Source organism: Artibeus jamaicensis, unplaced genomic scaffold (genome assembly GCF_021234435.1).
Source record: "Artibeus jamaicensis isolate MK-2021 breed Jamaican fruit bat unplaced genomic scaffold, CSHL_Jam_final contig_3230, whole genome shotgun sequence".
Taxonomy (NCBI): Eukaryota; Metazoa; Chordata; class Mammalia; order Chiroptera; family Phyllostomidae; genus Artibeus; species Artibeus jamaicensis.
In genome coordinates this window covers 3,237,038-3,264,323 of record NW_026521764.1, presented here as the reverse complement: position 1 = coordinate 3,264,323, position 27,286 = coordinate 3,237,038, and positions in this window count along the sequence as shown.

Here is a 27,286-nt window from a genome sequence, read left to right as displayed (position 1 = left end):
ATTAAATAAAAGATTGTACTAGGCACATTGCCTGACACTCAATAAACACTCAAAGGTTAGCTAAGTTTGAACTGGATGGACAAGACATTTGTCAAATTAATAGTTGGACAGATTGTATGAATGGGAGATGATGTTGACTGAGTGCCTGAAATTAAAGATTTATATCCATGATTCAGGTGCATAATTCTGATCATGCCCCAGGCATATAACTTTTTTAGTAAAAGGCTTATCTTTGCCTTCAGCAAGCTCTGCCCATTGTTCTTGGACGGCTAGGTTAACACACCTTCACAACGTCAGAGTAATCCTTGTTTAGACCCCCTGGAGGGTAACCCCCCCTCAGCCGGGCACATAATCTTGCTGATGGTCCTGCACCTCGCTTTCTCCCACCCTTCTGTAAACTTCCTTACATTCCCTCCTTGGTTCCAAAGGTAAAGGAAACTGCTGAACTGTTTTTCTCCAGAGCATCTGAGATTTTGCTTTCTGGTAATGGTGTTGTTTTGGCTGAAATAAAAATCTTACACAAATTCATTATGGTTTTAGACGTTCTTAGGTCCACAGAGTCCTTAACCCATAGTTCCAACACCTATATCACTCACACATCTTTTATTCCTCTCAGTTTTTATAGGGAATCTATCTGCATGGTATGGCGAATGTAGCCCAGCCCTATCGGAAAAACAGCAGGCGCAAGTCAGCACACAGGAAGCCAAACCCACAGGATTGCTTTTCCCGTGGGGAATGAGGCCGGCATTGTTCCCAGGCTGCTGTGAGGCTTGCCTTTTGCTAAAACTCCCTCACCCTGGATTGAGGCAGCAAATGTTTACCTAATATCTCCAAAGTAACATCCTAAAATCTGAGCTAAACCTCCCAAGTATGGAGTGTAACCAGCTCAACCACTTTTGCCCTTGCTCTGCAACATTCTTCTCTTTGAAGTAATTTGCAACATTCTTTCCTTTGTTATCTGTAAAAGGTAACCACCTGTGGAGAACCTGTGCATAGTAAATGAGGACCATCCTTGTGTAATGTACTCAGAAAAGCAATAAAAGCCTGTCCAGGCAGGGTTTGGGACCCTCTCTCTCACTTAGAGAGTGGCCATGCTATCCCTTTTTCCTCCAAAGGACTCTGCAGTCTGTGTGAATTTGTTTGTCTCAGCTACAACACAAAGACCCTGTGGGCCAGAGTCTGCATCAAGTTTTTAGTCATTTTGTCCTTTTTCTCAACATGCCAAGGAATTTTTTTATTGAAAACTGACATGAAGTATGCAAATTATAGTGATTCTGGATAATATCTTCCTCTAGAGAAAGTCCCCTCTTTGTTCTGCTCACTGGATAGACTGGAGCCTGACTTCCCTAATTCATTTGAAGACTGAGCTGACTCCAGCCTGGGCTTGGAAGGGCTTTGGTTCAACTGGGCTCTTAAAGTGTGGCCTTTCCAGGGTTCCAACCAAGCCAGGAGAGCTGACTGGGCTCTTCCCAAGGTGAGTCTTGAACCCTATACCCTTGTCTTCTCAGCCCTACAAGACTGGCACAAACTCAGTTTTGTTCCCTGGAGCTGTTCGCCTGGGCTCCTTAGCCTCCTGCCTTGCTCAGCTTGAAAATGTGGCAAATGGCATAAGAGCAGAGGGTTGGGCACAGATTTTGCCGTTTCATTCTTACTGAGACATTCACCCTTCAAGTCTCTACTTTCTGTTTCTCCCTCCCCAGAGGTTTCCCTGCCTTTCAGGAGAGACCCTCTGCCGAGCCCTGCCCCTGGGTATTTAGGCTTTTGCCTGAGTACGTTTACAGAGAAAAAGCCTGGATGCTGATGGGAGACAGTTGGTAGTTAAAATCCATGTGAGATTATGTATTGTAAAACTAATAAAATCTCTGAGCCAAACATTTATTGGCTTAGCATTTTTTTACACACATGAACTTTCACCTCCTTTGATTTTGGCCTCATTTCTGCTTCCTGGATACAGGAACACAAAGGAAGTATAGTCAATAGCATCTCTTAGAACTTCCTGGGCTGGCACTCTGCACCTGGCTCCAGGCCCGACCGTCAGAGACGGTGTGAGGAGTGATTCACGGGCGCTGCCCTCCTGCTTCGGTGGAGTGAGCACTCTCGGTGCAAACGTGGTTGCCACAGGGTTTGCACTGATATTTGAACTTTGCTGTTCTACCAGCAAATGGCAGCTATTGACTTGAGGTGCAAATACATAGGGAAAAAAAAAGGTACAAATGTCATCTTGCTTATTAAACTGACCTAATGCATTTTTGTTCTGTTAGCGTCATTTAGAACTCTGACTTGTTTCATTTTCCAGACCACTGACAGTTAGTGTCATAGGAAACACAACAGTAATCATGGACTAACACCTCATCACTTAAACCTGTCTTTTCTCACCTAACACGGTAAATCCGACACAAGTGTCCACATCACTTCCGGGGATGGGTGTTTGTGAGCAGTTTCCAGTGTGTACGTTTGGCATCTCAAGTTATGAGACGTTTCTCCCAGGTCTTTCCCCAAGTTACAAGTTACAGTGCGGCTTTGTTTTAAAAAAAAAATTGTAGTAAAATATACATAACAGAAAATTTACCATTCTAACCATTTTTTTATTGGTAACATATGTCCCTTTATCAAATATTCGGGACATAATTAGCAAGAAAAAGCAAAATATAACCAGAGAAATCTAACATTCTAACCATTTCTAAGCATGCAGTTCAGTGCCACTCCCATTATTGCTCAAATGGCAACATTATCCATCTTCAAAACTTTCTCCTCCTCTCTCACCCAAACTCTGTAGTTACTAAAAATAACTCCCCACATCTCCTCGCCCCCCCCCCTGGTATCAGCTTGATTTTTTTATATGGGAAAATAATTTGTGTGCTATTTTATGTCTGAATGTAGTTATCAGACATATGACTTCAAGCAACGTATTCAGCAATGTCATAAATCTGAATTAGAGACACTTAGAAACTCCCAGAGGGGCGATAGCTAAGAATGGCGGCTAGGCCTCCCCTTCACTGAAGTGTGCGAGCAGAACGGGCACTTTCCCAGCGTTTCCCTTCCCGAGGGTTCTCAGTGCTTTCTGAAACCTAAACTGTCACCTGGGTGGTGGGATTCATCTCCATGAGTGTTTACATCTGAAAAAATTGGTAATGATTCCAACACTATGCCAAGTGCCAGGGTAAAATAACTGCCTTTTGGTGTTTTGTTTTTGTTTTTGTTTACTTCTTTTCTTATTTGACCTCTTCTCTGGTTTTCTTATTTCTCACTATTTTGTCTCCTTGAACTCTTTTCTTGGTCCCAGAGGTAGGATTTTTCCTTCCGCCTTCTCACTCCACCCATCTTCCTTCCTCCTTCCCGGGGGTCTGTCCCCACATCTTTCCTCTTATTTTACCTGTGCCATGTGATGATGGGAATAGTCTATAATCTGTACCCTTTGATACAATAGCTACTAATTACTTTGGTCACTGAGCACATGAAGTGTGGGCTAGTGAGACCACAGAAATCAATTTGTTTTTTAATTTTATGACTTTAAATTGAAATGGACACCTGTGGCTATTGGCTACTGCACTGGGCAGTGTGGCTCTGTGCCGCTGTGTCTCCTACCTTGTGATCTTTCGACAGGCGTCCACTCGGCCCTGTAGGCTGGGAGCCTGTGCAGATCAGAACAGCAGCACCTCTGGACTCTCTGAGTGTTGGCATAGGACAGCATTTCCACAGCGACCCCAGTCTTCAGTGTGCTGCCCCCAGACAGTTCACTCAGCAAGGCCAATGTTGAAATCATTGTTGTCCCTGACTGACATCTGTCTTCTACCGCTGTTGCCTTCTGAAGCTGAGGGCATCACCATCCAAGCTGAAAACCTTCCATTTATCTTCAGTACATAACCCCACTTTACCATGAACCTCAAATTCCGTATCAAGCTGTGGATTCTACCTTTCAACACTATCTTGATTTCAGGGTCTTCCTCATCTCTACTTACTTTCTAAGTTCACACCCACATTCTGCCTCGACAGAACTTGCAATCATCCTTTCAATGGGCGTCCCTGCCTTCGATTTTCCCTCCTTCCAGGCTACCCTCTGCAGAGGCATTAACGTACAGCTAACTGATGTTGCTCCTTTTCTCCTGAAACTTCCTTCAGCACAAGGTCATAACTCTTTAGCTGTAGAGAACACTGTTCTATAACCTGAGCCAGGGCTACTGTTTCAGTTTCAACTCCTGCCAGCCCTGCGCCCTATCCTTCCGCATTCTCGGAGCTCAAGCCCTTCTAATTTTTCAGTTCTCTGAGCACAGTGAGCTGTTTTATGCCTCTTTGTCTCTGCACATGTTCATTTTGCTTTAGATGATTTTATAGCAGTCCCCCCCTTATTTGTGCATTATACATTCCAAGGCCCCCAGTGGACGGACACCTAAAACTGCACCGTGAATGGCACTGACCCCTGTACATGCTGTTTTTCCTCTGTGTACACACCTATGACAAAGTTTCATTTATGAGTTAGACTCAGTGGGGGATTAACAGCAGTAATTAATAATAAAACAGAACAATGACAACAATACACTGTAATGAACGCTATGTGATGTGGTCTCTCTGTCTGATAAAGTTTAATTTATGAATTAGACTCAGTGGGGGATTAACAACAGTAACTAATAATAAAGTAGAACAATTATAACAAGACGCTGTAATAAAAGCTGTGATGTGGTCTCTCTGTCTCTCCCACTCAACCAGGACGGCTGCCAAGTGCGTAAGGCGAGAGTGTCTTAGGCAGGGTTCACATCCCAGGCGGATGGAGTGGGACAGCATGATATGAATTGTTTACTTCTGGAATCTTCTGTTTAATATTTCTGGACTTTGATCAACCACAGGCTGAGACCACGGAAAGTGAAACCGCAGATAAGGGGGTCTACTGTACTTGACAGTAGGAAACCAATCAATCTTCTGTGAATTACCGTAATATACATGGTCTTCCCAACTACAATTTACGTTCTATGATGGAAGAGACTATCTCCTCTAATTTCCCCCACACTGCTGTTAATTACTCCTTCCTGACTGCACACACCAGAGACCTTGTGCTGGCTCAGGTCACAGGGGCTGTTAAAAGACTGCTAAGAACAGCCACGTTCACAGCCGAAGGCGGCTCTAGAGACGGGGTTAGCAGGCTCCCCCCTTCAGCGGGCGGTGCCCGACCCTTGACCCGTTGTCGTTAACCTGACTCCTCTTTCACACTCCCTTCTCTTTGGCGTCTACACCTGCCATCAACTCGGTGACGCTTCCCCTTCAACAACGGGAGGGGCGAATCCAAATACCTTATTAATTATCCCTGATTGCTAGAGCTTTCTAAAGCAAGCCACTTTGTGGGTCGTCAGGTCCCCATCTCCGTCCTAATCCATGGTTTCTCTTCCTCCAAACACAGCCTCAGGAGGACCCGCTTCCTTAGTGCCAGGCTCTCAAGGAGGAAGTAGCTGGGGCGCCTGCCAGCTGCTGTGATTGGCGTGTTTGTTAGGGGTCTTGGCCAGAGTTCAAATGAATGTTTATTCTGGTTATCAGAAGGGAGGATTAAGAATTTTATGACTATGTAACAATGAATTCTGTTTAGTGTATCCTGCATATTCGTTTGGGTCTTAACAATGAATGAGGGCACAAATGTCCTGTTCTTCGGTTTGTAGACGTCGCTGCCGTTTGGGGAGCCTGGACGGGCTTGTGAGTCTGTCCCTCTCGTGTCAGTCAGTTCCACACCTTTCACACACACACACAAAGGAGGCCGACTTGCTCCTGAGGTTAAACACTTTCCTCAATGGGATTAGAGCCACGACACTTTATTTTTAAATTACCATTTGCCAGAGAAACGTGTCCTTTCCCCTTTCAGAATCATTCAGGATGCACCTCTACAAAAAGAAGAAATTTTACATTGTCCCGATTTGGCCTTTTCATATTATATTTGTCTTATGTCTGTTATTTTAATTTAACATGTATTTTTAAATATACAATTTGTATACTATAAATATACTATATATACTATCTCATTTAGTTTTCCTAAAAGCCCCGGGAGGAACATAGTAGTTTTTTACAGATTAGAAAATTTGAGATTCGGAAGATTAAATACCTTATCCAAGTTTGCAGAATGGGTGAAAAAAAGAATGGCGGTTTAAAATCCACCGGTGTCAGGGTCTGGTCAGCACACCCATATTGTTATTTTTCAGACTCTTTCAAAATGCAGGGCATTATTTAAAAGGTCACACGTGAGCAGAAGTGCCTCCTAGCTCTCCTCTTCCTCATCACCCCTGCCTCCCCCACCGCCTGTATTATCTGATGCACCTGACCGCATTCTCTCTGCCCATCTATACAACATGTTTTGATGCCTAATATGTGACAGTATTTCTTAGAAGCACAAAAATTACATGGATATACATTTAGATGATTTACTAACAAGTTACAGGGTCAAATATGATCTGGGAGATCTGGAGGGGAAAAGTGTGGAGATGAGAGCGTTTAAGAAAGTAAGATGAGAGGGAAAATAAGGCATCTAAAGAATTTCACATTTTTTTCTCAGTTCCTGCAAAATAAAAGATGTGTTTAAAAGTATGATTGGGAAATCATGGAAGCCGGCTGTGCTTTGCAGTGAACACAAGAGGGCGCTAGGCTCCACAGTGATGCACAGGCTTTAAGGCCCACATGGAGCATCACAGCACATAGACAAATAGTTGTTTTTGAGTGGTGTTTCTTAAGGGTTATACCAAGTGTTAAATAGACATTTATAGCTTGTCTTCTAGCTAGATATACTGCTAGTTTAGTAGATATCCATCTCCATTAATTTTGTGATTTTATGTGCCAGTAATTTTGCCAGTCACCAGATTAAAGATATTAATATTTCTAAGGAAAATGAAATAAGGCTGGTCGGGGGAAAAGTTGCCAGAGCATTGGCAGGGACCACCTGAGCTTTCTCAGTGAAGAGGTCTTGGCAAAGACGTCAAGTGTTGCAACCTCATTTAGAAGGCTACACACCCACACCAGTTTATCTGGAGATTGTTAAATCTTCACACCAGCTAATCCCCTGCTCACAAAGCTTTATTCTGATGATAACGTGGCTTCTCATGGGGGTCTGTGCCCATGGGTGGACGCTCAAGGGCAAAACAAACTTTTAAAGTCTTGTTTCTTTTGGCAAAAACAGATAAAAAATAAAAATATTAAAGTTAAGCATTTGGTGGCAGTTCTAGTTCTTGTTTTAGGAGGATTGCAGAATAAGCAAGGTTTTAAAATAGCATCCAGAGTTTAAATCTAAGTGTCAGAATTGGGGGAGAATGGGAGTAAAGGTTTTGCAATGAACATGAGGTCCAGGCAGTGTGTACAGGAGGTGACTAGCAGCAAGCGGTCAGAAATGAGGTCCTGGTGCCAGGAGATGGGGAGATGAGGGGGAGAAATACAGGTTTGGCAGCCACTGGTACAGGGGCGAGGGGATATTGCATGGGTGGAATTACTGAGGAAGAGAGTGGACCGAGAAGAAATGAGGCCTGAGGACAGTCATAGCGGGTTTGGAAGGAAGACCCAAGAAGAGCACAGGGATGGGGTTCTGTGGTCGTAAGGGAGGACCGGTGTTTTTCAGAAAAGAATGAGAGTAGTGTCAAGTGCTGCAGAGAAGACAGAAATGGTAAAGACTGGATTTTTCTACTTAAAGTCCCTGGCTTCCACCAAGAGAACAAAAGAAATTGAGGTAGAAGTCAAATTCTAAGAGTTTAGCAGTAGGTGGGCCAAGAACATCTTGTCATGCCAGAAAGCAAGACAACTCAAGGACTCAGAAGTCCCTTTGAAAAAGGTAACACTGGCCAAAGATGGGTTGATCCATTGTAAGAAGGACAGCGACTGTATTAGTTTTCTATTGTTGCTGTAACGAAGTACTACAATTTAGTGCCTTAAAACAGCACAAAGTTGCAGTTTTGAAGATTACAAGTCCAACACAGGGTTCATTGAGCTAAAAATCAAGATGACATCATCAGCGAGACTGCATTCCCCTTGGGAAGCTTTAGAGGAAACTGTTTCCTTGTCTTTTCCAGTTTCTGGAGGCTGTTTTCCTTGGATTGTGACCAATTTCCTCCAGCTTCAAAGCCAGAAATGGCAGAGCCCTCGTACTGCCTCAGCCTGACCTCCTCTTCTGCCTCCCTCTTCTGCTTAAAAGGTAGTACATCGGGCCCCCCAGACTGTCCAGGATATCTCCCTATTGTACGGTCAGCTGGTCAGCATCCTTGCTTCCATTTGCTCCCTTCATTCCTCTTTGCCCTGTGACATAGCACAGTCACAGGTTCCTGGGATTCGGGCATAGGCATCTTTAGGGAGCATTGTTCTGCCTGCCACAGTAACTACAACAGATTGAAGCACATCAAATAGCTTCAAATGCGTGAGTCCACAATGCTACCAAGGCAAATAAGACTCACTGCTAGGAAACGCAGCATTTTGAAAACTGGTAAATAAAAGGAAATGATCAAGTCTTCATCCTGCTCTTCCTGTACAAATTGTAGCCTGGTAACCAACAATTTGAGAAAGAAAAAAAATGTTCTTTATAAAAGGATTCCAGCTAATACATAAAGAGGGAACATCATCCTTTCTCAGTCCTGGGTGAATTCATGGTCTGGGCAATAATTATCAATGACAGCGAACACCATGAACAACAAAACAGACATCTGGATATTCTGGCCTCCTGGTGGGAGTACAGAGCACACCACCTGTGACTTCGTCCTGCCCGAACAGCAGATCCTGACCCTGGTGAGGCCTCCAGATACCACCACCAGTGTCAGGAATCACAGGGCACAAAGGAACACACCGAGTGACTCTGTAGGGTAAAAAGAGCAAAATCTGAACTGGGAGAAACTCTACAGGACACACAATGCACATCATTAAAACAGAGAAACAAAAAAACTCAGTAGAGCAAGAACGAAAGATGGAGGGGGGACTTCACGGTGGAAGACAGGAACGTAAGGACCAGTGCACTGTGTGGGCTGTATGTGAGTCTTAATTCAAACTTACAACATTATTAGGCGATTTGGAGAATGCGAACAGTAACTGTATAATCAATCATAGTAAGAACTTGTTAGATTTTCTTCTTAGGTGTTACAAAGCTTTTAAAAATTATTCTTTTATTTATTTAAAAATTAATTTTTTAGAGATGTACACTGAAATATTTACAGATTAGTGATGTCTGGGAATTGCATCAAAATGCCCAAGGGGTAGGGTGGAGAGTGGGTGTTGGAACAGGTAAGATTGGCCGTAAACAGATCACTGATGAGGCCAGGTGACGGGTCTGTGGAGTTCACTGTAATGTCCTCTCTCTCTTTTTAAAAATAGGGGCAAAGAATCCAGCTCACTAGTCAGCCTGTCTGTTCAAATCCATTTATTAGTTGTGTAACTCATCTGATCGGATTTTTAGGAGGTTTGAATGAGACTATGTTTTTCTCATTCAACAGAATTTACCACTTTTAACTATTTTTAAGTGCACAATTGAATGACATTAAGTACATTCATAACATTGTACAGTTATCACCACTATCCATTTCCCAAAGTTTTGATCATCCCCCCCAAAAAACTTTGCTTGTTTAACACTAACCCCCATTCTCCCTTCCCCCAGTGCCTATAAACCTCTGTTCTACTTTCTGTCTCTATGAGTTTGCCTATTGTAGGTACCTCATGTAAGTGGAATTATACAACATTTGTTTTTTGTATGTGGATTATTTCACTTAGCTTAATGTTTTCATGGTTTATCCACTTTGTAGCATATACTAGAATTCTCATTCTTTTATTATTCTCATTGAATAATATTTCATTTTATGTATATACTACATTTTATTGATTCACCTACCTGTTGAGAGAATATTTTAAAAGCATTTATAAAGGTGTTTGGAATATAGCATTTAGCTTGCTAATCGATACCTAGTAATTATCATTGTTATTACAGGAAAATGTTGGGAGAAAATACACCAAAATTTTAACCATATTTGCATTAGGGTTGAGGGATTGTTTCCTTTCTCTTTCTTTTTTCTGAATGATATGTATTTCTTGGTAATGTGGTTTGATTATTGAAAATTATTTTGAGTACACATACACACATTTTAGCTACTCCTTTTTTCACCAAACTATTTTTCAAAGGTGTCGTGAAAAGCAAGGACCTACATCCAAGATGACTCTATCCAGCAAAGCTATCCTTTAGAATGGAAGGGCAGATAAAGTGCTTCCCAGATGAGGTAAAGTTGGAGTTCATCATCACCCAGCCCTTATATAAAATGTTAAAGGGACTCATCTAAGGAAAAGAAGATGATCAAAAATATAAACAGTAAAATGAGAACAAACTCACAACTATCAACAATTGAAACTAAAATAAAAATGAAAAACCCCAAAACAAACTAAGCAAACAACCAGAACAGGAACAGAATCACAGAAATGGAGATCACATGGAGGGTTATCAGCGGGGTTGGGGGAGGGGCAAGAATTGGGGGAAGGCACAGGGAATAAGAAGCATAATTAGTAGGTACAAAATAGACAGGGGGAAGTTAAGAATAACACAGGAAATGGAGAAGACAAAGAACTTATATGTATGACCCATAGACATGAACTAAGGGTGGGGATGCTGGTGGGAGGAGGGGTGCAAAGTGGAGGGGGAATACAGAGAAGAAAAAAAGGAAACAACTTAAAAAGCGTAATCAATCAAATATATTTTAAAAAGAAAAAAATAATGGTATTTTTAAAATTCCAAATTGATTATTGTCCAACTTGCAGTAAGATGCTGCACTACAACCTGTGCCCAGTTGGTGGCGATATCAACATTTGAATCTGCTGCTACTTACCGGTCTGTTCTCTCAACCACAGCCCTGGTTAACATACTTGGATTTATTTACTACAGTCTCAGGAATGTAGGCAGCAGCCATCTGCGTTTTACAGACGGTATTCTTTACTTCGATGGTCAAAGATACCAGTGCACCTGTGCCTGTGAAGTTCCTTCTTTCCTGGTTCCAATCAGTTGCCTCCCGGACGCCCAGCCCTGTCTACCGGGGAGCTGCCACTCACGCCGTGCCCGGGAAAGAGGAGCAGACCGCCAAAGAGAGACCCTGTCTTCTCTCCTTTCCTCAAGCTGGGGTAGAGGGAAGGCTTTGATAATAAGTGAGGGTGAGCCTTTTGACTAGCATATGGGATAAAACTGTGACCAGTGACTTGGCACTAGACATGACCAGAGGGTTTCTTTAATACCTAAGGATAAGACCAATCCCAAGCCAGTCCAGGACAGCATGGCTGGACCCATCCTCAAAATATTAATCCATCAGTCCTTCTGTACCAGATGGTAAATGCCCCAGCCTGACACACACACACACACACACACACACACACACACACACCCCTCCCAGGACCCTTCTCCTGGGATCCTCCATAGGCTTCAAGATACAGAAATTAAAGAGGTGCTGCCTGGCCCAGCAGGGGGCCTCCAGCTGCCTGCTCCAGCCCTTGGGTTCTGATAGGCCAGGGGCCCAGCTGGAACAATGGTCAAGGACTATTAGTATCACACCCACCTTAGATCAGCTACAGAAATCATGTGACCTGCCACAGATTTCGTCCAAGGGCAGGGGAGGGAGGAAGACCGCAGTGTAATAGGTGATTGAGGACAGAGCCAAGTTGCACTTGCTTTGGCTAATGTCCCTGTTAACCCTATTATTTGGATACTTAGGAAAGTCAACAAACAACCAAAATGAAGGACATGAAAAAGTTAGAGTTGCAGAATATAAGAGAAATCCACATACATCAAATGTATTGCTGTACTGAGTGCAACTTTATGACTAAAAATTTGATTCATAACAGAAATAAAAAGCATTGATAACCCAAGACAGGACGTTTTGTCAAGGAAGTAATTTTAAAATTCTGACACAGACAGAAAAAGAAAAACAAGACCCCAGTATGAACGGGAAATAGGTGTCCCATGTAAGAAGACTAAATGCAGTAAGATGATAATAGTCGCTGGGTCTCTGGTTCTCAAAGTGTGTTCCTCAGACCAGGTGCTCTTGGATGAACTTGAGTCGGGTCTCTCTCACTCTGCATGGCTGGGTGTCACGTTTGTCAGTGAGGGATGGACCAGGGAGGAATAAAGTGTTCAGCTCCCAAGTTCCCAGTGTTGCTTAGGGGGAGGCACCCAAGTTAAAAACACAGTTCTGTTTCACCCCAAAATGATGTCTTGCCCACCAAACGAAGCTGCCTCCCGATTACTATGATGCCATTCAAAATAATTTCATCTACTGAACATATTGCCAAAACAGGCACAGAAGTAATGTTGCAAATGGTGCTGAGCTATATAATAAAAACCTGATTATTGAGTATATCATGACCTATTGCCCTGCTCCGGGAAGTCAGGAAGCCCCGGAAGCTCCCACATGTCCTGTGTGTCTGACTTTCTTACATGTTCTGGAAGCACAGCCTCAGGGCACAACATTTTTAGAGCAGGTGAACAGACTGATTTGCCCGCAGGTGAGCAGTAAATGCAGAATGAGCGCCTTGTGGTGAATTGGATGCATCTCATTACCAAAGGAAAACCAAGTTGCAGCCCCAGATGTGCTGGAGCTGGAGGAGGAAGGCAAGTCTCATAACTCAGCAGGTTGCCATGTGAGTTCCCACGCTGGCTCCACTCAAGCCCCTCCCATGCACAGCGCCAGCCTCTCCCGCCCCTGGTGAAGCATGGGAGAAGGTAGGAATTTTGCTCTGGAGGTTATATTAGGTGACAGAGAAAATGTAATCCCCTGGAGAAAGTGCTCGAAATTAACACCCCCGGTTGGGTGATGACGTTGAAATACCTGCCTCTCACCTGGACTTCTCTCACCATCAGGCATTAACAGCAGGGCACAGACTAGTGAGACTGTGTGGCTTTGACCATTTCCAGCAAGAGTGAATGCCTTCTCCAAATGTGTGTATAATGTATATACATTTTAATAGGACTGTATCTTTATAACATTTGTTTTAAAAATTGCCATAAGTAGAACCCTATGACTTTAGAAACTAATATATGACATTTTGCATTTCAACTTTTTAAATTCTGTGCCTTCCCTTTTGCAAAATGTGTCAAGATTTGTCACTCTTGCCTCGGTTCGTGGCCAATATTCTCCAAAGCTCCCGATTGCACTAACACTGATTATAAATGGGTTTTTGGTGGGTCAGCTCTTCCCCGTAGCACAAAGACAGAAAGTACTTCAGGGAAAAAGCACATTTTCTCAGGTTCTTCATCCTTCTGTCCTTTGCTTCTGCTGTGATTTTGCCTGGCATCTCAGGAGTTATAAATTCACAACTCAGTGTCAAAAAGAGTAACACCCCACCCCAGGTTAAGGATTACTCCGGAACTGCCCACTGAGAGAACCGCAGGATGTGGAACAGAGCACAGAGTTACTCAGTGGAACTTCACCTCTGACTTTATTTTTATTTAGGAACCAGTAACTTTATCGGAAGAAATGGTGAATTTGAACATAAAAGCTGCAGTGTGGCAGTAGGCGTGCTCCGCCGGGTGACCAGGCGGAGTCGCCTGGTGGCTACCCTAACGACAGCGCAGACTCAGCTCTCGCGGTCGCCCCGGGTGACCTTGTCAAAGCCGTAACTCCGCCAGGCTGGGTTCTGCGGCCCCCAGCTCGCTCAGGTTGAAGATACTGGCTGCCAAGTTTCTGATGCACTTCGCATCCTGGCGCAGGTGGTGATGCTCCAGGAAGTCATACAGGTGGGCGTCGTTTCGATGGTAGCCGGGGGAACAGATTGAGCAGGCCCTGGTTCACCATCCTCTCCACGTGCAAGGCGGGTTTCACGGCCCTCCGGCCGCTCTCCCAGGGGCATTGATCAGGCCTCGGGATCACTGGTGATCCGCACCCAGGAGGACGCGCTCCCCTCGCTGGTTCTGCAGCCGCATCAGCACGCGGGTTTGCTCCCATTCCTCCCTCCACTGCCACAAGAATAAGGCAGCGAAGTACTTCAAGGGCATTTCCTGGCGGTCGAAGCAGAAGGCCATGGACAGGTACTCGTAGAAGGCGGAGAGCTCCGGGTCCACGTGTTTGTTGAGGGCGGGCTCACACTCTGGGCGGTAGTTCTGGTGCACTTGTGGGGGCGGCAGAGGCGACGGAGGCGGAGGTGGCAGGGACCCCACCACCGGAGGCTCAGGAACCTTGGCTGGAGGCGCAGGCACCGGGGCTTGCGGGTCGGGACCTCTGGCCAACCAGGCCAACAAAGGTCATGACCAGGGCTGCGAGGCGGCAGCGGCACGGGTGCAGGCGGCGGCTCTGCAGGCCCAGACCGCCCCGTGGTGGTCGGTGAGGGCAGCTGCAGGCGGAATCAGCAGCGGTGGCAGTGGGGCCTCTGGGCCGCCCCTGTGCTGGGCAGCCAGTGTGGCCGGAGACAGGGCGCGCTCACCTCTGACCTTAGCTAAGAGAAGTCGGGGAACAGAATCGAGGCAGGAAAGGAACTTTTCTCGTGAGAGCCGTCAAGCAGCATCAATGCGTCCTTAAAATTATACATTGAAAATGATTAATATTTAAAGAGGATGTTTTTTCCTCTGTTTTACAATTCTGAGATTTTCTGTCTTCGCTGTTTGTTCTCCTTTTGGACCTCTGAGAAACAGATACGCAGAGGAGACTGGGAGATGGGTCAAAGGCCGGTGACCTGTCTCGGGGGCATCAGCCCCCAGTTAGACATGCCACCCGCAGCTGCAGCCCACGCCCGAGCTAGAAGGGCATCTCCACGATCGGAGTTCCCCAGGGCACAGGAGACACCGCGGTGAGGCCAGTCCGTTGCTCTGGGCCTCTTTCTGAGCGTATTAGAAATGTTTAAAATGGGGACAGGCTCTGATGCCATTAGATTCAAAGCCTGCATGTCATCCATCTCCTGTCTCAAAGAAACCCTTAAAAATAGGCCATTAGTAGAGGACACTTGCCAGACTCCAGGGAAAAAGGCTCTCAGACTAAAAAGGATTAGGATAGTTAGCAGACACATTTTGCACTTTCCGAGAGGCTGCGGGTGAGGGCGGAAGCATCGCTAAGTGCATGGGCGGGAGCAGATTACAGCGAACGTGGGTCGTCAGTGTGCTTGGCTTTCCGGACGCAAAGCCTCCGGAATTAGGCCCACATGCATTAGGCATTTGAAATGTCTGGAGTCTCTTGACACAAAATAAAGCATTCCTGTGCTTATGGGTGTTGGAAACAGTGATGGGCGAAGCCTGTTGAAGCCTGGGAGCTGGTGGGTGCAGAGGGTCCTTGAACACTGAGTCAGACATAGTCAGGCTGCGGGGGGGGGGGGGGGGGCACGGCGGGTGGGAGTGTTGTCCCAGCCCATGGGAGACTCGGGCTGGCTCCGCAGTTGCTGCTCTTCCCCTCACCGGGGCTTTCTGTCCGTGGGCTGTGGCGCTAGGCCGCCCGCATTCCAGTCAAGGTTCCGCTGATTTTAGCTCTTCTGTCTCCAGGAATGGAACCATCTCCCTTCTTCACGTTGATTTTGATAATGTGTTTTTTCAGACTTGCTTTGGTCTGATGTGGCAAACGAAGCTTGCTCGCTGTCCCCTAGGGAACGCTCCAATGCCACCTGCACCTTAACACTTGTTTTGCTAAAGCCTTGACCAGACAGCCCAACACTTTGTGGCCCTGGAGGGTCTGTGAGCCTCAGTCTCCTTACGAGAACCATAGTAACAATAACTACTTTCTGTGGTGGTTGTGAGAATATGAGGGGACTGTCCTTGTTTTTAATTAGGAAAAAATGGCCCCTAAAATTCCTGGGAGGCTCCTGGCTCTGGAGGCGGAGGAGCCCCCACTTCCCCTCCGGAGGAGGCCCCCTTTGCTTTGGGAAGACCACCAGCATGAACAACTTTAGTTTCAAAAAGGCTAATCTCTGGTATAAATGCATAGAACCATTGTATATACCAATGCAGCCAATCTTCTTAACACTTAGAAGGAAAATCCCATTTATTTTATGTAATGAATATTTATGTGGCACTTACTGTGCACCAGGTATTGGTCTTAGTGCTTCACAAATACGAACCCATTCCATCTTCATAAGGAGCCAGAGGGCGGGCGTCAACTCCAATTACTTGCTTGAGGTCACACAGAGAGTAGGGCCAGGATTCATGCTCCTGCAGTCTCGCATCCGAGCCTGTGCACTAAACACTGTGCCAGGCCCCAGACCCCGGGTGTCTGCCCAGTTTCTCTTAGAGCCTGGCCCCTAGAAAAATGCCCAGGGCATAGCAGGCACTGAAATAAACCAAAAGGGTGAACAGGAGCGTGGCTGACAGGCTGAAACACCTTATATATAATAACAAACAATACTCTCAGCAACCCCGTAACGTACGGTTCCTGTTATTGGAGTGAGCCTGTAGGTGTCACTACAACCAAGACACTACTAATAATTACAGCAGAACAGCCACCATCTGCCAGGACTGTCCCAGGCAAACCGGGACACGTGGTAACCTGAATCATTATTATTGTTATCAAACAGGCGATGAAACCAAGGCACAGGGAGGTTCGTTTGTCCCAGATCACAGTTCGCCAGCGATGGTGATGGCACAGGAAGCCCGGGAGCCAGACTCCGAAGGGTTTGGTGGGGAGTCTTCGCTCTGGGGAAGCAAGATGTAGTGAGCGAGGCAGGGTGTTTTCCCTAATGTCACACAGCAGTGAGCCCTGAATCCCGTGCTGTTCCCATTTTTCCTCCTTGCTCTTCTGAGGCATTTGTGCCAAAGAGATCATTTATGAATCTTGTTTGTCCTCCAAACCACCTTTGAAGAAAGAAGTCTCTCCGGGAAACCAACCCTCTCGTACAGAGGAACGTGCTTTGCTGAAACTGTGGGGAAGCCCTCAGTCAGTATTTAGTAAACTCGAATTTATACGTATGCAGAGTTCCAGATATCTTTCTGTTACATGGCGCATGACTATACTGCCATAAAGTCCATACATCCTACATGACGTAATAAGGGAACAAGGAGAAAGAAGACAGATATTTGCTCGGTATATGTATATACACACAAACAAGTTCCTAACAAAATTTGCGGCCATCGTAAGTCCTTGTTTCCGTAACTGTTCGTGAGCTCGTAGCTGGTATTACAACTACCTTCTCCTGCTCCCGGCTCTGCAATGCCCATCTGCGCCTTCAGCAAGCGCCTCTGCTGGCTGTGGTTCTTCACCTGGAGGAGGGCCTGGGCTCTTGCTAATCCTGCCTGGATGGGGCTATAACTTTCCATCGACCTTAATCATAGGGCGATGTAGCACTAGGAGATGCACTGGGAGATGCCGTAGGGGGTCTCCCGTATTCCAGACATGCTCCGCACTTCCACTGTGGGCGAGCAGTCCAGTCTCCCCTTGATAGTCGTGACCAGTCACCACAGCCAACACCATAACTCTCATCCTCGCCTGGTGACTCAGAGGCCTGAGGAGGCCAAAGTGACTAGGTGGCCACCTCAGCTTTCAGTCGAGTGCCGTCATCGCTGTGTCTGGTAGTGACATCATTTCTCCCCTGGAACTAAGACCTCCAGGATTGGGGAGCATGGAGTTGTGGGAACAGGAAGCAAGATTCTGCTAGTGAGTCCCTAGGGGTCACAGTGAGGGGTGTCTGGCCCCGTGAGCCCCAGCTATGGCGAACGCACCCCGTGCTGGATGCTGAGTCAGAGCAGACTGATCCTCCTGAAGACGTCTGCCCCATTCCTGCAAAGTATTGCCGCCGTGCCGGCTGCTGTGACTGAGTCTTCAGAAGGCCCTTTCACGGTCCTGTCAGGCCGGCTGCTTCAGGGCGGCTGGAGACAGGGTAACACAGTGAAATCCATGGATGTGAGCCCGTGGCCACGCCGCTTTCGCTGTGAGTCGACGTCACCAATCCGAGGATGCCATGCAGGATACACAACAGTGGATAAGGCATCCTGTACGCCCACAGAGAGTAGTTCTGGCAGCAGCACTGTTCACAGGGAAGGTAAATCAGTCTCCAGACTAAGTGTTTATTCCAATAAAAACAAAGCCTTGCCCCTTCCACGATGGAAGCGGTCCAGTGCAATCGGCCTGCTGCCAGGCACGCAGTTGGCTGATCATCTGGGAAATGGGGGGGCTCAGCTCTGGTCTCTGCTGTGGGCAGATAAGGCCCTCAGTGGTGGCCACAGCCAGTTCTGCCCCGGTGAGTGGATGTCTGTGTGGCTGAGCCCATGGGTGACCTCATCCCTGCCACCACAGCCACCCACATGGTTTGTGCGTCCCCTGGGTGAGAGTAGGGGTGGCTGGAGAAGGAGCCTGGCTGGTGTGCACAGGGTGGACCATCCTGAGCACTGATTAGCTCAGTCCATGTCTATGGAGCTCACCCTGTGGTGGGCATTCGCATGGGGCACAAATGTCTTCTCGTACTTGGCCCACTCTGTGAGGCCTGTCCACGTACTTCTTCCTCAGATTCCTTTGTTACCAGTCTAGCGATCACATTCCTTCCCAGTCCCTGACCACCCAGCGATGCCATTGGCCACCACTGGTATATAATTACAGATCTCCCTCCAGGTGAAGTGAACAACCAAGGGCACTGTCTGAAGTTCTGCCCACTGGGAGAATTTACTGTCGCCGCTGCCCTTCAGGCATGTCCCAGGAGGGGCTGCAGCTGTCCCCTTGGGGTGGTGTCAGCCTGTGCTAACAGCACCACCTGTAAACCACACAGACATCCCGACACCTGGCAGATCTGGGAGCAGGGTGGAGGTAACGCTCCAGGGAGCAGCCCTTCCCCAAAGAGAGCAGGAGGCGGCGCACTGGCTTGGCAGTCTCCTTCCGTTTCCAGGGCAGACAACCCAGAGACACACTCCACCGAGCGTGGTGGGGTCCCTAACAGGACCCCCAAGCCTCGGTTCCCAGAATGGTGGTCGTCTTGATAGCACACACTTGTATCAGCTCTCCTTCCTTACCTGCCTCGCTCTTCCTAGCCCCTCCCCTCCCCTCTGAGACCATTTCCCAAAATAAACCATCTCCCTGCAAGCCCTTGTCTCAGGCGGTACTTCTGCAGGGAATTCCAAGAAAACATTCCTAACGCAGGTCACTCGTTACGTGGAAACCAGCCGCTCAATGATCTGAACACTTGCTAAGTCCAATGAGCAGACAGATAGCAGCTGAAGGACTAGGAGGATTGAACAGAAGCAGTGGAAGAATTTCCCGCCGAGGAGCCCTTCAGGAGCACTTGGTGTGTGTAGTGAGGTCTAACCTCACCCAGTTGTCTGGCCTTTGCCGTTGTTTCCTGATCTCTAGGCCAGGGGTGGGTGTCAACCTCATTTTCACTGGGGCCATATCACCCTCGTGGTTGCCTTCAGAGGGCTTAGGCCATGCAGTACCAGTTCTCCCCCCGGAAGGGCTGCAGACTGCATTGCCAAGGTGGGGCTGCCTGACTCAGGCCACAGGTGTGCTGACAGACAGATGCCCTCTGCCTCCAAGGATGCTCAGGACCCGAGATGGCCAAGCTCCTGGCTGGTCGCCCCCAGTGGAGAGTAGCTTGTGTTTACCTCCAGTGGGTCATTTAAATATTAAATGAATGAAACAGCGCTTTCATTTCATTGTTTTTGAATGAAAAAAAAAAAGAGCCACCTCTCTAAGCTCTCTTATAAAACCACTCACTTATGTGTCTTGTGTTATCCAGATGATTAGGAACCTTGCGCTTTCAAATTAGTCCTCTCCCCACGTGTTCAGCTTCCTAAAGCAAAAGCTGTCCGAGTCAGCAGGTCTCACAAATCCCCGTATTGATTCCTCTGATTGTTTTTCTTCCCTGATTAACTCTAGACATAGGTAGCATGATAATTACAAGGAATTTCATTACTGGATTTTCTTTTTAAAAATTTATTTAAATCAGTGACAGCTGGAAGTGGTATAGCCCATGCTCTCCACCCCAGGGCAACATGTTATGAATGCACTTCGTTCCAGGTCATGTAAGTAGGCCGGCAGGCGGAGGTCCCTGGTGGCCAATGAGGGCCGAGGTGGGTTAAATTCTGCACCTGGGACATGGCTAAGACATCGCTGTTTTCTGAGTTCATTGTATTTTCTCAGGGAACTCTTAAATCATGCTCGTAAGAAAGCATATGTCTTAAAAGAGATTAAACTGGTGATCTCTTATATCAATATACATTGGTGTATATTTTACATCAATGAAAAAAGTTATATGAGAGAAGCTTTACTTCTGACCTTCCTGTTTCCAGCTGCATAGAATATCAAAGAAAGAACTTTAGCTATCACCTAAACATTTTGATTATTAAATGCTGTTTACTCATTCATACCCCAGCTTATTTCAGAAAGAATTTAAGGCAACTTAAAAAGTTAGGCAAAATATAGTAAAGTAATAGAAATATATATATAGAGAGAGAAATATATAGAGAGAAATAGTTATATATAAAATATATAATATATAATTTATATTATACATTAATGTGTATTAATATACAATATAATATAAGTTATACCTATAATATCTATAACATATAATATATGACCTATAGAAATATATATAAATAGAATTATTTATACATATATAAAATTATGTTCAAAAATATTATTTTAAAGGTAATTTGATAATTTTCAAATGATAGTTTTCCAAATACAGTACACTCATCAATAAATGCAGATAGCAAAGTGAAAATATGTCAAAGATTTTTGTTACTGACGGAACTGATAAATAGTTTAGGTAGAAGTTGAAAAATAGACATCTTTATAGCTCAGGAATATTGAAATAAATTTAAAAATAGAGACAAAACTGGTCCCTTTCACTGCAGGAGAAGGAAGTCAATTAAACTTCTCCTCGACAGGACAGAATTTGCATGTCTACACACCATAATTATTATTATCTACACTTCACTGAGACACAGTGGAACCAGATGACCCCAGAGGGGTGTCCCCTAGAACACAGACAATGCCCAGTGTCCAGCAAAGCCTAAATCCTTCCCCACAAATTGAACAGAGCCCAGAATGAAGCTAATACAAAAATACATACCAGGTTGGAATAGGAGAAGAATTCTAATTTTACAAAGAACTTGAAGACCAAACTACCACACATTTAGAGGGTTTTCAGCACTGTGCTTCGTGTCTCATTTGCCTCAGACTCCAACTGGGAAGGCGATTTGCAAACCCACCTCATAAAGTTTGTTTATCTTCTAATCCATGTAACGTTCCCATACGATGATGACCTTTTGTGCTATTGTTGTGATAAACAGTTCGGGTAGAAACATTGTTTCAGTGGCGTGAACTTCTCCCTTTATCATTTTGGATGGTTGCACTTACTTGCGCAGTATAAACTTTATTTAAAATGAAGACCGTGTTGGGATTGCGTGAGCTGCCTCTGGGGACTGACGTCTCCTGAGGCTCTCCTGCAGCATCAAGCTCCGGGCAGAAGAGATGAAATGGTAATCTGTCTTTAACATTGACCATGGCACTTCTTTAGGGGTCTTGGGACTGGCTCTACGTGAAGAGCCACCCAAAATTCACTGGAAGTGAACCCAACTGCTACTGCCTTTGTTCTATAGTTCAAAGTGATAATAAGGTGAGACCTGCTGTTGGCCAGAGTCCATTCCAACCTTCCTCTCAGATTACACAGCAAAAGAATTGTTTCTAACAGCCCAAGTCGCTGCTCAGGAAATTCTGGTCGAGGGAGAACCTAACCTGCCAAATTATCCAAGGAGCATTTTACTTCAGAGAATGAATAGTGTATCCTTCTTACCAAAATTAAATTATGACTCTGGGTCCCCATCCTACCCACCAGGAAGACAAATTTCGCCTTATCTGGGGCCCTCCATCCTAAGAGGACTCCAAGGACCTTTAGGGATGCACATTGAATACAGAAGTTCATTCTGGACACTGGCACCCGAGGGAGAGAAAAGTGGGAAACAGGCTTCATCAGGAATTCAGTTCTTTTCGGCTGGTGCTATTTACTGCCAGTAGGTGTCGCTATTGAAACTTGAGTTACGCCCACCGTGGCCAGTTTAGTCCTTTTCCTGCTGTTACAATTTTTCTTTAAGGGACAGATTGAAGAATGTATACAAAAATTAAACATAAAACTTTATTGTAAGGAAGCTGGTCAAGATGATGGAGTAGGGAGACAATGTACTTACCACTAAATTATGGAACAATTAACCTGGATAACCATCTGAAAACTAGCTGAACAGAAGTCCTATAAGTAGGACTGGGAAGAAAAGCCACATCAAGACGGGCAGGAAGGACAAAGACAAAATGGGCTGACCCTGCACCTGCGTGTGGTGGTTAAGAATCTGGAGGGATAGCTCAGCTGCTGAGGTCCCCTCTGAGGAGGAGGCGTCTCAGCCCCACGCCAGGCTCCCTGGCCTGGAACACCATCCTCATCAAGAGGAAGCTGCATATAACGCGTGGCTGTAAAAATCAGCAGGGATTTCATCTCACATGGTGAGACAGAAGGCTGCTGGACACCCAGGAGTCCTCTCAAAGGGTCAGCACACAAACTCTCGGTCGCAGGCACTAATCTTGAACTTCGGTGGAGGAACAGTGTTTTGTGGGGGAGTGTTTTGGGGGAGGGTTCTGGGGGCGGGCGCCAGAGATATAAGGAGAAACTGAGTTGTGTGGCTTCAGGGTGAGGGCTGGAGGGACGGCCACCAATGCCTTGTACTGAGCCTTCAGCCCACATGACCAAATCCGAATCTACATTACCTGTGAGTTCCGACGGCTCCACCCTCGGACCCAGACCCACTGCAGAATTCTGCAGGCTCCAGGCAGGTGGCAGTTGGCCTCGGTGTATCCCGAGATTTTTGCTAAGTTTCTTCAGACCCAGTGCTGGCACCACATCTGAATCTGTATTAACCTGGTGAATACCCCTTGCCCTGCCCTGGTGACTTCCTAATACCCTGCCTCCCCCGACTCACTGCCTGAGGCCCGTTCAGCGTCCAGATCTTATGAGCAGCCAGCAGGTGGCAGCGTGTCTTTGGGCGCCTTGGGTCTTTGGCTGATGCTTCTGGGTACTGGAGCCAGCTGGCCTGGGTTCAGAGCATGGCCCCTCCCACACGCATGCTGGCCTAGCCCAGGCAGCTACAAACCATGGGCCACTCTGTATCTCATAACAGGTAGACCAGGGCCGTCACAGGAAGTATCTGACATTGACCTGTACCAAAATCCACTCCAAGAGTCGCCAGAACCAACATACCCAGGGGCAGGATTCAGAACACAAGTGATACCCCCAAAGGGAAGTCTTGGCAGGAACCAGACTCTGTTGTGGCAAATCTTGCTCAGTGTGGCCAGCCCTTCATAGCAGCCAGCCTGAGAGTCAATCCCACCCACCCATGAGCCAACAGCAATTGAGGCTCAACTCCAACGGGGGGTGCGTGCAGCCCACACTAAGGACACTCCCAGAGCACCTGCTCAGTGTGTCAGGGAGACCGGGGCACCTGGCCCCAAAGGACACCTACTACATAAGGCCACGCTGCCAAGACTGGGTGACAGAGCAGATCTAGCTAACACCTAGAAACAAACACAGGGTGGCAGCCGAACAGGGGAGACAAAGAAACGTCCTAAATGAAAGAATAGGGGAAATCTCCAGAAAAAGAACCACATGAAGTAGAAGGAAGCAGTCTACCAGACAGAGTTCAAAACACTGGTTACGAGGGTGCATAAGGAACTTAGGGGAGGAATGGATGAACTCAGTGAGAATGTCAACACAGAGATAGTAAGCTTAAAAAAAAAGAACCAGTCCAAAATAAAGAAGACGATAACCAATGTGAAGTATACACTAGAAGGAATCCACAGAGATTAGATGTAGCACAGGAGTAAACCAAAGATTTAGAAGACAAGGTCACAGAAACTACCCAATCAAAGCAGCAAAAAGAAAAAACTTTAAAAAACGAGGATAGTTTGAGGGACCTCTGGGAAAACATCATGCTTAACAGCATCTGCATCAGGGGGTACCAGAAAAAAGAGAGAGAGCAAGGAATTGAGAACCTATTTGAAGAACTAATGACCAAAAACTTCCCTAGCTTGGTGAAGGATAAAGACACATGTCCACAAAAGCACAGAGAGAGTCCCAAACAAAGCAGATCAGATGAAGTTGCTTCCCTGCTCAAAACATTGCAATGGCTTCCATGTCTCTAGAAATGGCATCCGAATATCTTACCATGGCTGGCCCAGGACCTCCCTGACCCAGCCTCTGGTTGTCTCTCCTACTCTACCTTCTGTGACCCTTCAGTCCGCTCACTCCACTCCAGCCACAGTGGTTTCCTAACAGTGTCATGAACCACCATGGAGGCCTTCAGGCTGCTCCTGCTCAGAATTCTCTCCCCCCCTCCAGAGCCTGGCTCACAATGGCCTCCCCCAGTGCCTCCCCCGGCCATGCTAAGAAGACATTCTCTGACCCCACCTCCACCCCATTCCCAGCTTTATTTCTCTTCATAGCACCCATCACCATCTGACACTAGATTATATATTAAGGCATTTTAAGACATCTGCTAATTGCTTGCTCTCTTCTGCTACAAATATGTTGCATGAAGATGAATCTTGGTGCGTGCTCTCTCTCCAGCACTGAGACCAATAGCTGAGGTATAAAGGGCAGTCAGTAGGCATTTACTGTGCAAATCAGTGGAAGGGCAGTTGGCCGTGACTGGACACAGTTTGCTGAAAAATGGGATTTAAGGCTCTTAAATGGATATATGGACCTGCTTTTGATGCTCTGGGGCATTAATCAGAGCATTTCTTGGTCATAACTCCATCCACGTTGTGCCTGGGCCTCTCAAGGCAGCCAATCATTTCTCATATCCCACACACCAGCGCTTCCCACATTAAGCCCTCTTCCAGACTGACACTCCCAGCAGCCAACCGGCACCCCTGGTCAAGACAGCAGCTCGCAAACACATTCCATTTTCAGAAAAATTAGTGACATTTATTGCATTTAAGTATTGAGTTCTTGTTAATAGTCATTCAAAATTGTTTCCTTATAATTCACAATATTTGTAAGACTTCTAAACCCACTAATAATACCCCACATGCTTTCTCAGCTTCCTGCCATGGGCTAAAATGATCCCTGCAAATGGGCCATCCCACCACCTGATGCCCTCGTTCTGTCCACGTCAGATCATCTGTGGTGACCGGGGCAGGTGTCCCCACTGGGATCGGATCTTGTCGATGTTAAAAACATCCGAATCTATGGGGAATTTTTACGACTTTATTTGAGCCAAACTGATTGCTGGAAAGCAGTACCTGAACGGATTAAGAAGAGTCCTGGAGAACGGCAGCTCTGCAGTTTACTTTACACATTAGAGTCCAAGGAGGGGGCGTGAGACGTGTTACATGAAGTCCATGTAACACGAAGATGAAGGTAGATGAAGGAGGTGGGAGAAAGCGAAGTGGGGGAAGCTCTGGGACTGGATAAAGTGGAAAATCGGGAGGCACGTATCTCCTTTGCTCTGGTTGGTGCAGGATAATTAACAGTGGACCTTCAAAGCACATAGAAACGATGTGTGGAGGAGAAGATAACAATGAGGGCTCTGTGGTCTGGTGCTTTGGTGAGAGGTTGGGCGAGGAGGGGTCTGGATGAAGGGGAGGACTCTGACATTCCAAAGGCAGCTTGTCCTGGATGTAAAAAGACAACAGACAGGCTCGCTGAAGGTAAAGATTGACCCCTGTCAGGGAAGATACTGGCCTAGGACAGGACTACCTGCTACAATTCACTTCTAGTTAGGAAGTTCTCGTTTCAGACCATCCTGTGTGGTTGCTTTTGGTCTCTGAGTTTGTAAGGCCACCACGCAGGCCTCTCCTGAGCTTGTCAGGTTTACTATGTGGCCCTTTTTTTTTTTGTCCACAATCCCGTGCTCTGGTACACTCTCTGGCCACCCAGGTAAAAAGGTTTTGATAATTCGCAACCACTGGTTAACTCACGACCGCTGTTCTGCCATCATGCCTCTGCATCCTGAGTCATTCAGAAAAGGAAATCTCTGTCCCTTGGCTCACTTTGGGTGCTCCAAGATACCCGCTCAGGGCCATGATGGCTGCACCCAAAGATCACTGGCGGCAGCCCCAGGACATTCTGAGGAATTGCCCCTCTAACCAGACCTGTGCTTAGCGGAATCAACAATCAGGAAAATCCCCTTCTTGCTTCCGAGACTCAAGGCTCAGCCCATTTCCTAACTAAAGATGTGTCATTCCTTGGGAGAAGGGAATTTGTCCCTTATTGCATAACTGCCTGTCGTTAATTCACAATATCAAACAAGCATAAAAGCAAAGTGATGAAAAGGCAGACTGCTGCTTGTTTAAAAAGAGGAAGTCACCAGGCACTAACCTGCAAATCAGTAACTATAAACTACGGTGTTACTAACTCAGAGCCAGAAGGCAAGCCACAAAAATGAACTACCGTACCTGGCTTATTCTTTTTGAAAACAAGTCCATCCACATGTAGATGGTTTTTAACCTTTTAGATTGTATGGTAATTATCGCAGTTTTTTAAAGGATCGGGGGAAAAATCTCTTGGGTAATGTTTCCTGAAGAAGTGAGATGGTACAGGTCAAGTGGGCTGCGGGGGTCTCCCCAGGGGTAGCGTGACTGTGTACTGGCTAGAAGGTCAAGGAGAAAAACCAACGTCATAAAATGATTTAGCGAAGGAGCTGGTGCAATGAAATGTTAGTGCTGCTCTCTTTGTTCTCGCCTAAGGAGCCCGGTAGGGCCCTTTGTCTACTTGTTTGGAAACCTTTGCTTTCAGTTCTGCAAGGCAGCATTTTTGAAAGACAGAACAACCATTTCAAGGGAGGACTGATGTTAACAGATTTTATGGTGGTTTATTTATGGGGGAAGCCCTTAAATTCACTGAAGGCTATTTTCCTTTAGAACTGTACTAGGTCGGATGGCTGGTATTTAATTATTTACTGAGTGATTTGTCATCACTTGCTTTCTCCACAGCACCTGGTGTTGATAGCTGCAGATGGGATAATGTATAGGAGAGATTTGAAAGAACACGAAGTCAGAGGATGTTATTATAGCCTTATGACTATGATTATACTCCTCTTCTTCTATCATTGTTACAGCTATTAATCTTTCCAGAAAGCAATGGTTGAAAAGCAATAGAATTCCTGACACTGGCTTGATTTTGGAGACAAAGCTAAGAAATTCAGAGCATAGCATCTTTCCATGGCTCTCCAGCAAAGATATACAAGGCACAAAGAGACAGAAAATCTCACAGAATCCTCCCTTCCATTGAACTTGCATCCTTGTGTGTTTGCACACATGTTCACATGTGCACCTCCATCCACTCACAGTCCTGGGAAGAAAGGAGGAAGGGGGTCTGGAAGGTTTTCTCATTGCAAGAATCTCTGCTGATGTTTGCTGCGTTGCCCTCGTAACCAATT